General features: G+C 41.5%; 1 pseudogene; it reads left to right on the forward strand.

Moving 5' to 3' along the window:
• Positions 1 to 13,082: 13,082 nt before the first annotated feature.
• Positions 13,083 to 13,172, forward strand: LOC150055192 (U6 spliceosomal RNA; annotated as a pseudogene).
• Positions 13,173 to 14,270: the final 1,098 nt, after the last annotated feature.

The following is a 14,270-nucleotide window of genomic DNA, read 5'->3' on the forward strand; positions in this document are numbered from 1 at the left end:
CTGCCCTGGCTGATCTTAAATTGAGATCCTCTCAGTGTCCAGCTCTGGAATAGCTAGCATCCCAAGCGTGAGCCATCTGCTCTCCGCTAACAATGTTATCTTAAGCAACAAGTTCGTTTACTCATGATTTCCACTTTTTTAAACTAGCCATTCCTTGCATCAGGCTTTCCATGTGAGATCATTTTTCTCCTATCTGAAATAAATGCTTTAAAATGTCATTCACTATAGATTTGCTCATGGCAAAAGGTGTATATGAAATGTCTCCAATGTATACAAAATGTCTACTGCAGAATTTTAGCTGTTTCCTTTTAGCACAATGAAACACTATACTGTCCTCTCCTTATCATTTTCACTAGTAAGAAAACAACCGTTGGCAGATACTGCTCTTTGGAAAGTAATAGTAATTCTCTTCCTGCTTTTACTATTTGTTAATGATACATTAATGATTTACTTTTAAAGTTGTGAGAAGCTAGCTACTCAAGAGGCTAAGAACTGAGGATCAAGGTTCAAAGCCAGCTGGGAGAGAAAAGTCCAATAAACTTATCTCTGGTTAAAATTTCTTTCCAGCAAAAGATCTGGAAATGGAGGTTTGGCTCAAGTAGTAGAACAACTAGCCTTAAGTGAGATAGCCAAAACCTCGGTATCCTAAGGAAGGAGGAGGAAAGGGAGAAAGAGAGGGAGGGGGGAGAGAAAAAGAAGAGGAGACAGAGAGAAGGGGGAAAGGAGAGAGAAAATAAACAGAGAGAATTTAGCCCTTAGGCAAGTAATTGTTGAAATAGTTTAACACTCAACTAGTCAGCTGTAGGAAAATCAGCTAATAGCAGTCCTTATCTGCATAGAGATATGGGATCATAAAAAGGGAAATGGAAACAAGAAGTTTCTTGTTTGTTCATTTCTCTGTCTTTGGGAGGGTAAAGAGGCACAAAAATAGAAGGACAAATGGTGAAGAAATGCAGCAATGATATACTTACTGAACATTATGTTGAAAATAAACTATACATCTTGGTGGGGACAGGAGGGAAAACTGGGAGAGAACAGGGAAGGGGTGACATTGTCTTTAAAAAAAAAATCCTCTTTGCCTGACCTATATAATTGTAACCCTTTGTATGTCGTGTGTGTGTGTGTGTGTGTGTGTGTGTGTGTGTGTGTGTGTGTGTGTGTGTGTGTGTGTGTGTGTGATTCCTGGGGCTTGAACTCTGGGCCTGGGTCCTGTCCCTGAGCTCTTCAGCTCAAGGCTACCACCTTACCCCTTGAGCCTCAGCCCACTTCCCATTTTCTAGTGGTTGTTTGGAGATAAGAGTTTCACATTCTTTAGTGCCCAGGTTGGCTTTGAACTGTGATCCTCAGATCTCAGCCTCCTGAGTAGCTAGGATTACAGGCATGAGCCACTGCACCAGCTGTATGTCACCTTTATAATAACAATTTTAAAATTTTAAACTGGCAAAGAACAAAAGAGGTCATGCAAAGCCATCTTAATAATCCATGAAGAAAGTGATGGTAGTTCCATGACCTTTAAAACCTGCCAAAACTTTGACTGTTTTGTTCATTTATAACTGATAGTAAAAGTTTATACATTGAGAATTGGGGTACTATATTTCAAGAACTGATTAACACATGTGTGAGACCAAGCATGGTGGCTCGAGCTTCTCATCCCAGCCACTCGGGGGAAGGAGATAGCAAGAATGTGTTTACGACCAGTGCTGTGGTTCATGCCTGTAATCCTGGCTACTGGGGCTGGGTTTGAGGATCACAGTTTGAAGTCAACCCCAGTAGGAATGCCTGTGAGACCCCTCTCCAGTTAACCACCAAAAATTACAGAAGTGGAGGTATGGTTCAAGTGGTAGAGAACCAGCCTTGAGAGACCTAGGCCTCGAGTTCAAGCCTCAGTACTAATACAAAGGAAAATACAGAGGGCTGGAGTGTAGCTCAGTGGCAAAGTGTTTGTCTAGCAGGTACAATGCTCCAGGTTCAATACCCAGTACCAACAAAACAAACAAAACAGAGCAATGTACTCACAACCTATATAGATTTTCATTGAAAAGTATTATGCTTTGAAAACCTTTCAAACTTAAGGTTGTCTGTTTTAATGTCTCTGGCAGACATGACCAATTCCAAGCTATTTAAATATTAGTACAGATAAATAAGCTTATTTTGAACAAGCTGTAAAACATTTTCAACAAATTTGTATTCATGATATATGTATCTCCTGAAGAGAAAATTAACTGATTTTTTTTGTAGACTAAATCATCTTCATTCTTGCCGACAATATTGATCTAGAAAGATCCTGGCCCTTTTCTGGTCTTCCGCCAAGCCTATTAGTTAGACGTTATGATCTATTTTTATGATCGCTCCATTTCAGATCTGATAACCACACAATTGCACTGTTATCCAGGCACATCTCCCTAGCGTTTCAATTATCTTAATCTCATGCAGGCCCACAGCAGAGGCTCTTACCAACATTTAGATATATTGTTTGTCCAGGGAGTTTTCTTTGTCCACAAAACTTGTTGAGTCATTTTATAAGACCAAATAAATCTGATTTGCCTGGCCTTATCTGTCTTCATAAACAAAGGCCGTCCACTGGCCATCGCATCGCTATCTAAATGATTTCAGATCAATTTGGTTCTCTCTAACTTGGGCAATTGCATTCTGCCAGCCCCAAACTCCCTCTGTTTCTCAATTGGAGACATTATTCTTCTCTCACTTAACTAAGTGTTCTGGGCAGTGGGCAGGGAAGTATCTGAACCAATAAAGCCCAGTTTCCTGGAGGTTTATGTCGGATAGTCTAACTGAGACTATAGCTTGAACCGCCAACAGTATCAACTCAGCCAAGGCATGAGATATCCTAAGCAGGATTGTATTATACCAAAGGAAAATCTACAAGTATTTTCTTTTAAAATATAGTGAGAATAGATTCCTTGTGACAGAATTAAACTTAGTTGAAGTTCAACTTTATATCAAGAGGTTAACAATGAGATGAAATGAATTCATTAGGAAACTTGATATACATCATAAGGCAAATGTATCAAAATAATAATAATAATGATAATGATAATGTGCCGGGAGTGGTGGCTCACACCTATAATCCTAGCTACTCAGGAGGCTGAGATCTGAGGATAGAGGTTCAAAGCCAGCCCAGGCACTAAAGAACGTGAAACTTTTTTTTTTTTTGCCAGTCCTGGGCTTGAGCTCAAGGCCTGAGCACTGTCCTTGGACTTTCTCAAGGCTAGAATTCTACCACTTGAGCCTCAGCACCACTTCCAGCTTTTTTCTATGTATGTGGTACCGAGGAATCGAACCCGGGTCTTCATGCATGCTAGGCAAGCACTTTAACCACTAGGCCAAACTCCTGGCCCCAAGAATGTGAAACTCTTATTTCCAATTAACCACTAGAAAATGGGAAGTGGGGCTGAGGCTCACGGAGTAGAGCAGTATCCTTGAGCTGAAGAGCTTAGGGACAACACCCAGACCCAGAGTCCAAGACCCACGACTAACCAAAAAAAAAAAAAGATAGTGCCAAGCATAGTAGTACATGCCTATAATCCCAGCCCTCAAGAGGCTAAAGCAAGGAGATCACGAGTTCAGAATGAGTCAGGACTCACAGAACGAATGAACAAGTCTTATTCATCACTTGCCCATCATTGCATAAAATGGATATATGTGTTCATGTTGTTTCCTTTACATTTATCTTTACATTTACCTTGAGACTGTGACTTGTCTCCAGAAATGACATTTACCCAAAACCTCTTAAGTTTAGGAAACAGTCAATGTCCTCTCAGAGCATTTCTGCTGAAGAAGAGGTGAATAATCTTCTGTTTCTCCTTTGTCCAGCCTACCCTATTTCTATCCCTCCTTTCTGTCATTACCTTTTCCTTTCTTCCTTGTTCATACTTGCTAAGCAAGCACTCTTCTGCTTGGCCACACAGCCAGCCCTTAGCTTTATTTTCAGAGTCTCACACCTATTTCTCAAGTAACTGGGTGACAGGTATGAGCCATAACACCAGATCTGGTGTGCCTATATCTTAATTTCAGTGGCTTGAGCCAATGGGTTGATTTCCTATCTTATTGATAAGACAACTCACTTTCTAAATATTTTTGCATTTTTAAGTTTTGTGTTATTGTTGTTGTTTTGTCTTTGTCAGTCATGGGGCTTGAACTCTGGGCCTGGGTACAGTCTCTGAGCCCTTCAGCTCAAAGTTACCACCTTACCCCTTGAGCAACAGCACCACTTCCTATTTTTTGCATTTTTTAATGCAGTGCTTAAAGTAGCTCATGCCTGTCACCCTAGCTATTCAAGAAGCTAAGATCCGAGGATCATGGTTAGAAGCCAGCCAGCCCATGCAAGAAATTCCATGAGACTCTTATCTCCACTAAAACGGCCAAAAAAGCTGGAAGTGGTGCTATGGCTCAAGTTGGTAGAGTGCTAACCTTGAACACAAAAGCTCAGAGATAGCACCTAGGCCCCGAGTTAAAGCTCCAAGACCAGCAAACAAACTTACAAAACAACTTGTGGAATCTGAACATATTAGCTATCTATTACCATATTTAACGTCTACACAACGCCCATAGTTTCTATTTCATCCATAGAAGCGTGTGTGTATAGGACACAACTATGAACATATTTTGAACAGTTATGTGTGAAATTCTCATCGTGATCAAGGTCGCTGACCAGGTTTCCTGAGTGGAGGATTTTGTGCAACTGGAATTGCTGTTTGCACTACGTGCTGCATGGAGGCAATTCAAGGCTTTCATTCCACTTGAGAGGAAATGAAGATTCACTCTGTTAACGTGCTTGGGCACTTCTGGGCTGTGAAATTATGCTCCTCAATTACAAATTCTTACAGCCTTCTCTCTCCTTGCCTCTCTGTGTTCAAGTCTCATTTCAAATACTCCACTAAATATTTGGCCTCACTTGGCATAAAAGCAGCAAAACTCTGTCCCTTCTCCCTGCCTATCTTTGGAGATAATGGCCCTTGCTTCTTTTGTCAAGAGACAGGAGGCATCATATTGTATAAGATGCTTTAGGTGTGAGGGCTAATGGAAATCAGAACTACAGTTTCTTGTTCTGCCAGTCCCTCTCAAGCCAGCCCTTCGCTTTATTGTGTGTTTATTTTGTTTAGATGTTAAGAAGCAATATTGTTTTGCTATTGAATGTTGAGGTTTACTTTTATCTTCTCTGACTTCTTTCCACTTTTATTTCTTTTTAACTCTTCTGGATTCGCTACCAAACAATTACAAATGGATTCTCAGCACTGACTGGAGAATGATGTGTGTGGTTAGCTAACACACCTAGACGTGATATAATCTCATATCTGAAAGCTACTATAGGCCACCATGAGTCTTCCTCGAGTGCTCCATCCCTCAGCTCTACCCTAATCCTGTGTGTGTAAGAGCGAGCAAGTGTGCGTGCACGTATTAGTGTTTGCACTCAGGCCCTCATGCTCTTGCTCAGTATTTCCTATTCGAGGCTACTGCTCTACCACTGGAGCCACAGCTCCACTTCAACCATGGATAGATGAATCCCATGGACTTTCCTGCCCAGGCTGGCTTTAAATCACAATCCTCCTGTCTCAGCCTCCTGAGTAGCTAGGACTACAGGTGTAAAACATCCAGCACACTTTCACTGAAATGACTCAAAAACAATTCAACAAACTATTTTGTGCATCTTTCCAAGTCAGCCGCACTGAAGAAATCCTTGGAGCCAAACCAGAGTTTGGAGGAACACTGCCTGCCTGTTCTTGCCAAACTCCACCTAACTCTAGTGAGCACTGCCTGGGGAGTCTCTAGGTGTTGATCCAGATGTCTGCGAAGGGTCTGCAAAGCTGGATGTTGCCAGGGTTCTCTCTGGAACTGCTGACTACAAAATTATAGTGTAAGACTTAGAGACACATGCCTGCTTCCGGGGTGTGCTGTGAGAACACACCGGCGCGTATGACGGAGCGCCACCCAAAGCAGACCGTGATGCATGCCTGGTATGGAGTGAGTGACTCGTGCGGAAGCCAGACTGGACACCCGAACCCCATCCTGGCAGGCAACCTGCCATCTGGTTTATACCAAGTGATGTTCTTGACTTCTCCGAACCTGTTTCTCATCACTGAAAAATTTAAGTTCTCTTAGCCAAGCATGTGACTCAAACCTGTAATCCCAGCTGCGGGGACACAGATCAGCAGGTCAGCCGAGGCAAAATGTCTCTATCAATGGCTGGATGCTGCAGTACATGCCTACCAAATAGGCAGGCCACGGTCTTGGCAATAAATACATCAAAAAATAAATCAACATGTAGCCAGGACCAGTAGCTCACACCTGAAATCCTAGCTTCTCACAAAGCTGAGATCTGAGCATTGTGGTTCAAAGCCAGTCTGGGTAAAAAGCCCATGGAGATTCTTATCTACAATTAACTAAAAAAAAAAAATCTAGAAATGAAGCTTTGGCTCAAGTAATACAAGTGCTAGCCTGGAGCACCAAACCTCAGGGATAATGCCCAGGCCCTGAGTTCAAACCTGGGGCCACAAAAATACATACAGACATATCAATATCTAAAGGACAGGGGAATAGCTCAATTGGTAGTGATTGCATAACAAGAGCAAGATTCTGAGTTCTAATCCCAGCACTAAAAATTATCCATCAAAAATTGTGGAGCTCCTTTATTACAACATGCCTGACCTAAGCTGGGTGTGGTGGCTCAAGCCTATAATCCTAGCTACTCAGGAGGCTGAGATCTGAGGATCAAGGTTCAAAGCCAGCCTGGGCGCAAAAGGACCTGAGACTCTTATCTCCAATTAACCTCTAGAAAATGGGAAGTGGGGCTTGGCTCAAGGGTAGGGTGGTAGCCTTGAGCTGAGGATCTTAAGGACAGGCCCAGCCCAGGCTCTGTTCAAGCCCCATGACCCACAAAAAAAAAAGAAAAAAAAAAAAAAAGAGGCCAGAAGTATGGCCTAGTGGTAAAATGCTTGCCTAGCAATGGAGGAAGGGTTCGATTCCTTGGTACCATATACATAGAAAAATCCAAAAGTGGTGCTATGGCTGTAGCCCTGAGAAAGCTGAAGACCAGTGCTTAAGCACTAAATTGAAGCCTCAGGACTAGCAAGATGGGGGAAGGGAAGGAGGAGGGGGAGGGGGAGAGAGGGAGCAAGCCAGCCAGCCAGGCAAGTGGTTCACACCTGTAATCCTAGCTACTCAGGAGGCTGAGATCTGAGAATCGTGGTTCAAAGCCAGTCTGGGCACTAAAGTCCATGAGACTCTTATCACCAATTAACCACTAGAAAAGTGCAAGTGGCACTGTGGCTCCAGGGGTAGGGTGGTAGCCTTGAGCTGAAAAGCTCAGAGACAGCACCCAGGCCCAGAGTTCAAGCCCCACGACAAAAATAAATTAACTGAAGCTCTCTATAAAATACTAGGAGTAGATAATTATTAAAGAGAAGAGTAAAAAATATTTAACAAGCGGAAAACAGTGAATCACACCTGTAATCCTAGCTACTCAGAAGACTGAGATCTGAGGATCACAGTTCAAAGCCAGCCTTGGACTTTGGTCCAAGAGATGCCATCACCAAAGAACCAGCAAGAAGCTAGACTAGAGGCATGGATGAAGGGGTAGACATCATCTAAACTAGCAGGCAGACTAAGAACAAGAACTTGAGTTTACCCAGGGAGGAAGGAAGGGAAAACATTCATCAATCTAGAGGGTAGGAACAACCACTAAGAATAGCAAACTAGTCTTGAAATTCTAGCTGTTTAGGAGGCTGAGACCTGATCACTGTGGCCAAAAGCCAGTCAGAGTTGGAAAATCCACGAATCTCTTATCTCCAAGTAACTGCCAAAAAGCTGAAGTAGAGCTGTGGCGCAAGTGGTAAAGCACCAGTGATGAGCATAAAAGCTAAAGGACAGCACAGGCCCTCAGTTCAAGTCCCAGTACATATATACACACAGACACACACATCACACACAGATAGACAGACACAGACACACACACACACAGACACAGTATGTTAGCTGTGCATGGTGGTGCATGCCTATAATCCTAACACTTGAAATGCTGAGGCAGGAAGATCTTAAGTTCGAGACCTGCTTGTTCTACAGAACAAGATCTGGTCTCAAAAAAAAAAGAAGAAAAAAGCATGTCTCTTTTTTAAGGTCCAATATACAAAGTCAATTCCTTGTAGTAAACAGTACCTTTTCATTTGAAAACAATGCACCTCAAAGTCAATGAGATTGGGGATCAAAGAGATGGCCAGTCATCCAAAACAGGGAGGCACCCAGTGGCTGTAAATTACTCAACTTCTGGCAGTCTCTTGCTGACATTTGATTAAAGTTTTATCATATATTAATTATTATTTTGAGGATGGGCTCTAGGTTTCACTCAGTTCACCAGCTCTAGACGCCTACAAATATGTTTTGCTCTAAATTACTGGCACTGTTTCTGTTGATATTCAGCATAATCAAACATTTGTAAGCATGCTGTCTTTTCAATCTGCTCAGCTGATGCACTTTACCTGATCTTTCATTAAAGTAATCAAAACACTTGCTGTGTCGCATCTAATGAATGTTGCATGTATGATTAAGTGCTTTCATTCATATTGCAAGTTTGATTTAATGTAATCTGCCTTTCAGACAGCCATTAGCCTAGCTCCTACGTGAATTCGATTAATTGGCTGAATTCTTCCAGATGTCCATTAAGCATTACAGGAATTTCTATGTAGAAACAGCGGGGGCTGTCTAGCACAGAACCAAACAATGAGATGTTAGATTTCTGTCATGACTTACAAAAACCTGGATTCATTTTCATTAATAAAACATCTGTACCCCTGCACAGCTATGCATTGAGATGCATTGATTTTATATGTTTATTTCTCTCATGACTGCAAAAAAAGAGTTAACCAGAACTACATTTACATCTAAGCCCATGGCTTAGAGATGCTCATTAGTAAAACAGCTCAGTTTTTGAAGTTTACAGTAGATCCTAAATAGAAGGAAATATACTGACACCTGTTTGAAAGCAAACAAAAGAATATCTAGAACCACTTCAATAGGCATATTCAAATGACATTTAGAAAAGGATGTCATTTTCCCACCCACTTCCAAACCAGCAGGTCTATTTCAGAGCAAAGAGCAAATATGGCTCTTTCTGGAACACTTTGTTTGTTGTTGTGAGTGATTCTGGTCTTTCCAGTTGGTAGGTTTTCCAAGCTGTATGTTGCTGTTAAAGAGGAAGAAATGTGCCAGGTCCTGCAGGCTCTCACCTGTAACCCCGGCTACGCAGGAGGCTGAGCTCTGAGGATCACACTTAGAAACCAGCCCAAGCAGGAAATTCTGTGACACTCCAGTAAACTACTCCAATGAGCCACTCAAAAAAAGCTGGAAGTAGCACTCAAGTGGTAGAGTGCTCATGTTGAGCAAAAAGCAGCTCAGCCCCAGAGCATAGCCTAGCGGTAGAATGCTCATCTAGCATGCATGAAGCCCTGGGTTCGGTTCTCTGATACCACATACACAGAAAAAGTTGGAAGTGGCACTGTGGCTCAAGTGGCACAGTGCTAGCCTTGAGCAAAATATGTCCAAGGACAGTACCCAGGCCCTGAATTCAAGCCCCAGGACTGGCCAAAATAAAAAAAAAAAACAAAAAGTAGGCACAGCTCAGTGAGGTGCTAAGTACGTATAAGCCCCACACTTCGAGGCTCAGGCAGGCAGTGCATACATTTGGTACCAGCCTGAACTAGTTAGATGCTGTCTAGTGTTGTTTTCTTTAATTGAAAAGAAAAAAGTCAGTAAACAAAATATAGTTTTATTGATTTGAAACTGAGTCTCTGTTGTACAGGCTGGTTTCAAATTATCCTCCTGGCTCAGTCTCCTCAGGCGCTGGGACTACCGGCTTCTATTGTTCAGCTTATATTTTGAGAAATGCATGGTTTTGTCATATAATACATGACCTTTTTTCTTTCTTTTTTGGTATTACATGGGTAAAGTAGGGAGAAATAGAAAAAGAAAAACATTTTCTGTTCCCCATGCAGGAAATGAAAGAGGCTCCAATGCTAAGGAAATTCTGAATTTCTAAGAAAATTCTTAATTTCAAAGTCTGGACCTGTGAATTTACCACATATCTCAACAAAAATGCCTAAAGGAAAAACAGTTGGGGTTTTTTTTCCTACATTTCTGTGATCTTAGTCTTCCAGGGCATCAGAATATTTTGACTTTTAGCAACAAGGTTAGACACAAGGGAAGTGAACAGAATACCATTCCTTGTGACAGACAGCTAAATCTAAAATCTTTTTCCTTGGTGTGTCAGTGAATATCACCAAATACTCCCCACACCTTCTGACAGATGTGAGAAGGAATTTCTAAAGCTTCCGCTGAATGAATGTTCATAAATATCATGAAACTTCAACTAATTAAAAATGAAATGCAGCCAGCTAAGCTCTGGTCATTTTTAATTTACAAAATTGCTTTGCTTCTGAGGCAAAATGTGGACAAGTCACAATGTCTTTTGATGCCTGAGGGATTGAAAAAATTAAATCAGCAGGATTGGCTATTGATGTTTTTGAGCAAATGTTTTGAAATCTTTTGCCTTTCATCCATCCTGTAGGAAAATAGGATTGTATTGGGAGCCTTCAAAGATATTAATTCCTTTAATAAATCCGTATTTGTAGGGTGAAAACTTCCAATGGGTTAGGTTTCTGTAGCAATCTCTCCATCAGGGTAAACACTGCCCGCAGGCAGGTTCCCAATTTTCCCCCCCCCCCCCCCCCCGCGTCTCATCACTCTTGTCTGCAGCAAGGGCCTGCCGACATTACCGCAGATTAAGCACACCTTCTGCTCAGCCTCTTTTCGTAAGATCTCTTTATTATGTTCTTTGCAAGGCAAATTTCCTGACAGGCTGTTGGCCTTCCTGGTCATCAAGCACTTAATGAGATAAAGCACAACCTGAGCATCGACTGTCCCAGTTCTGGACTTTGCTCCCAGCCCTCTAACCCGGTGAATATCTGTCTATGGTAAACAAATCAGAGCTTCCACACACATGAGGTATGAGCAGTGAAAATATCAACAGAGATAATCTGATGCTGACCCAGGGTGAAGACTGAATACTGCATCCATTTCTTTTTGTGCCGGTATTGGGGCTTGAACTCAGGGACTGGGAGTTATCCCTGAGCTTTTCATTTTCTTTTTGCTCAAGGCTACCATCTACCATCTGAGTCCCAACTCCATTTCTGGCTTTTTGGGTGGTTAATGGAAAATCAGTCTCACAGCTTTTTCTCTCCCAGGCTAGCTTCCAATCTCAATCCTCAGATCTCCAATCTCCCAAGAAGTCAGGATTACAAACCTGAGCCACTGGTGCCCAGATTATCTGTGTCCATTTCTAGCAGGCTTTGTTCCACAATCGCATACAGAGAAGGAATGAGAAGATATCACTACAACTCCACACAGCCCTGCTGAGGACTACGTGATGCTTTTTTTAATTAACAAAAAAAATCTGACATCTATGGAAATAGAGCTATGGTTAAAGTGGGAGCACAATATCCTTGAGCAGAAAAAGTCCAAGTGAAAGCATAAATCTGAGTTCAAGCCCCAGTACTGGTACATACAATTAAGAAAGCATTATAACATTGATTTTAAATGTTGGACTAAAGTATTTTCCTGCTGAAGTAAATAATAATCTGCCTCCCTGAAAATAGGCTTTTCCCTTTTTTGTCTAAGCCATTTAATATAGACTATATATGATACATATTAATATACATAATAGATAACATGGCTTTATAGTAAAGAAAAGTCAATAATGCTAAATCAATGAGCTAATACCCTTCCCTGGAGACTAACCTAAAAGTGGCTAGTTACCTTCAACTACACAAAGGGAAAGAACACAGGCAGAGACAGCAACTAGTGTGAATAGATTTGAATGTCTCTTCTCATGAAAGATCTTTACCTATCCTTCTTCAACTAAATTATTTATGTTTGACAATCTTTCCTAACAAATGAAGGTCCTAAGCAGATTAACCCTACATAATCTATTGTCCCATTATCTTTAGAATCCATTTTTATTGTTCTACTTTTCCTATTAAGATGTAATAATGAAAACAAACCAGACTAGGAATTTAGCTCAGTGGCAGAGCCACTCTGAACATGTCCAAGGCAAGGCCCTAGGTTCAACCCCCAGCCACACACACGCACGCACACACGCACGCACGCACACAGGCGCGCTGCACAAACCAGTCTGGGTTACATAGCAAGACCTTGTCTCAGATAAAATTAGGATTTCCCATAAATTCCATGAATAAATTTTTATTTCATTCTTCAAGTATAACTTTACTGGCTGGGTGCTGGTGGCTCAGGCCTATAATCCTAGCTACTCAGGAAGCTGAGATCTGAGGATCCAGGTTCAAAGCCAGCCCGGGCACTAAAGTCCATGAGACTGATCTCCAATTAACAACCAGAAAACTGGAAGTGTCGCTGTGGCTCAAGGGATAGAGTGGTAACCTTGAGCTGAAGAGCTCAGGGACAACATCCAGGCCCAGAGTTCAAGCCCCATTAACCGGAAAAAAAAAGAGTAACTTTACCACAATGCCATACTTAATAATGGACTCAATGTAAAAATGAGGTATTTTACTACATCATTAACCTCTACAGAGAATTTCTGTTGCACTCTTTCTTGCTATTTGCCCTCAGAGTTTATGATTCTCTAAATCTGAGAATTTCAAGCTTTTTTTTTTCTAGAAAAATACCTCAGCCAGGGCTCTTGTGGCTTAGTCCTGTAATGCTAGCTACAGAGGAGGCTGAAATCTGAGGATCATGGTTCAAAGCCAGGAGAAAATTTGTTCAAGACTGTCACATCCAACCAACCAGCAAAAAGCCAGAAATGGAAGTATATTTCAACTGGTAGAACACAAGCATTGAGCAAAAAGCTAAGGGAGAGCCCCTAGCCCCGAGTTTAAGCCTTAGTACTGTCACATGTGTGTGGGGGTGGGGGCATGCAAACACCTCCATAGGTAAGTCCAACATGCAACTGAGGCTGGGAATAACTAGATGCAGAAACTGCCATGATCAGGAACAGCTATTATCAACAGGAAAAATAAAATAAACAAGCTTCAAATTATTCTGCAGTGCTCAATTCGGCAGCACATATACTAAAACTGGAATGATAGAAGATAAACCTGGCCCCTGCGCAAATTCATGAAGTGTTCCATATTTTTTTGGTAAGGAAATGGAAAGACTAAGAAAAAATCCTATTAAGTGAAGTAAGCCAGACTCAAAGGAACTTAGGCTCAATGGTTTCCCTTATTTGTCATAATCAATAGAAACCTTGGGCTCTCCTAGCAGAGATTTACAATAGAACAAAACCTAGATACATAAGGCCATATAGTATGATGCTAAATGAAAGGACCTCCAGGATATAGAAACAAAAGCCATATAATGAGTGATTAATTTACTACATTATCTCTCATTTCTTTTGCTGTCCCTTGGTTCTCTCATATTGTTACAGTATTTTACCTTGTTATCTGATATATTGTATATATGTGTATTTGGTTATTTGAAATTGGATAGGGAAGGGGGGAAAACAAGATGAGGGGTGGGGATGGGGGTAGAGAAATGGGGACCCAGACATGAGAAAGGGAATCAATGTATGTGAAGTAATGCACCTTCTATCTGGTGAATATAATGTAACCCTTCTATTAAGTACAATTACAATAAAAAATATATGGAAAAAATTATTCTGCAAAACTTAAGAGTTAATTGCATAAACTAAACCTTCAGTATATAAAGAACTAATAGTTGTTATTCCAGCAACATGGTATACTGGGCTTTCCATCCTCTTCTCAACAGAAATACTGAAAAGCAAGTAAAGAGATAAAAACCAGCTTCGGCCGGGAGTTTGTACTAGTGGTAGAATGCTTTCCTAGCACACACAAAGACGCAAGTTCAATTCTTTGGAACCACATACATAGAAAAGCCAGAACTGGTGCTGTGGCTCAAGTGGTAGAGCACTAGCTTTGATGAAAGCCTAAGGACAGTGCTCAGGCTCTGAGTTCAAGCCCCAGGACTGACAAAAACAAAAAAAGATGGGGCACCTGAGGCTCATACCTGTAATCCTAGCTACTCAGGAGGCTGAGATCTGACAATCAAGGTTCAAAGCCAGCCTAGGCACTAAAGAACAAGAGACTCAAAGCTACAATTAATCTCTAGAAAAAAGGGGAAGAGGGGTGTGGCTCAAGAGGAAGGGTGGTAGCCTTGAGCCAAAGAGCACCCAGGCCAAGTTCAAGCCACATGATCCACCCCCCAAAAAAGCAAAA

The sequence above is a fragment of the Megascapheus bottae genome, chromosome 14 (assembly GCF_031878675.1).
Source record: "Megascapheus bottae isolate mThoBot1 chromosome 14, mThoBot2.hap1, whole genome shotgun sequence".
Taxonomy (NCBI): domain Eukaryota; kingdom Metazoa; phylum Chordata; class Mammalia; order Rodentia; family Geomyidae; genus Megascapheus; species Megascapheus bottae.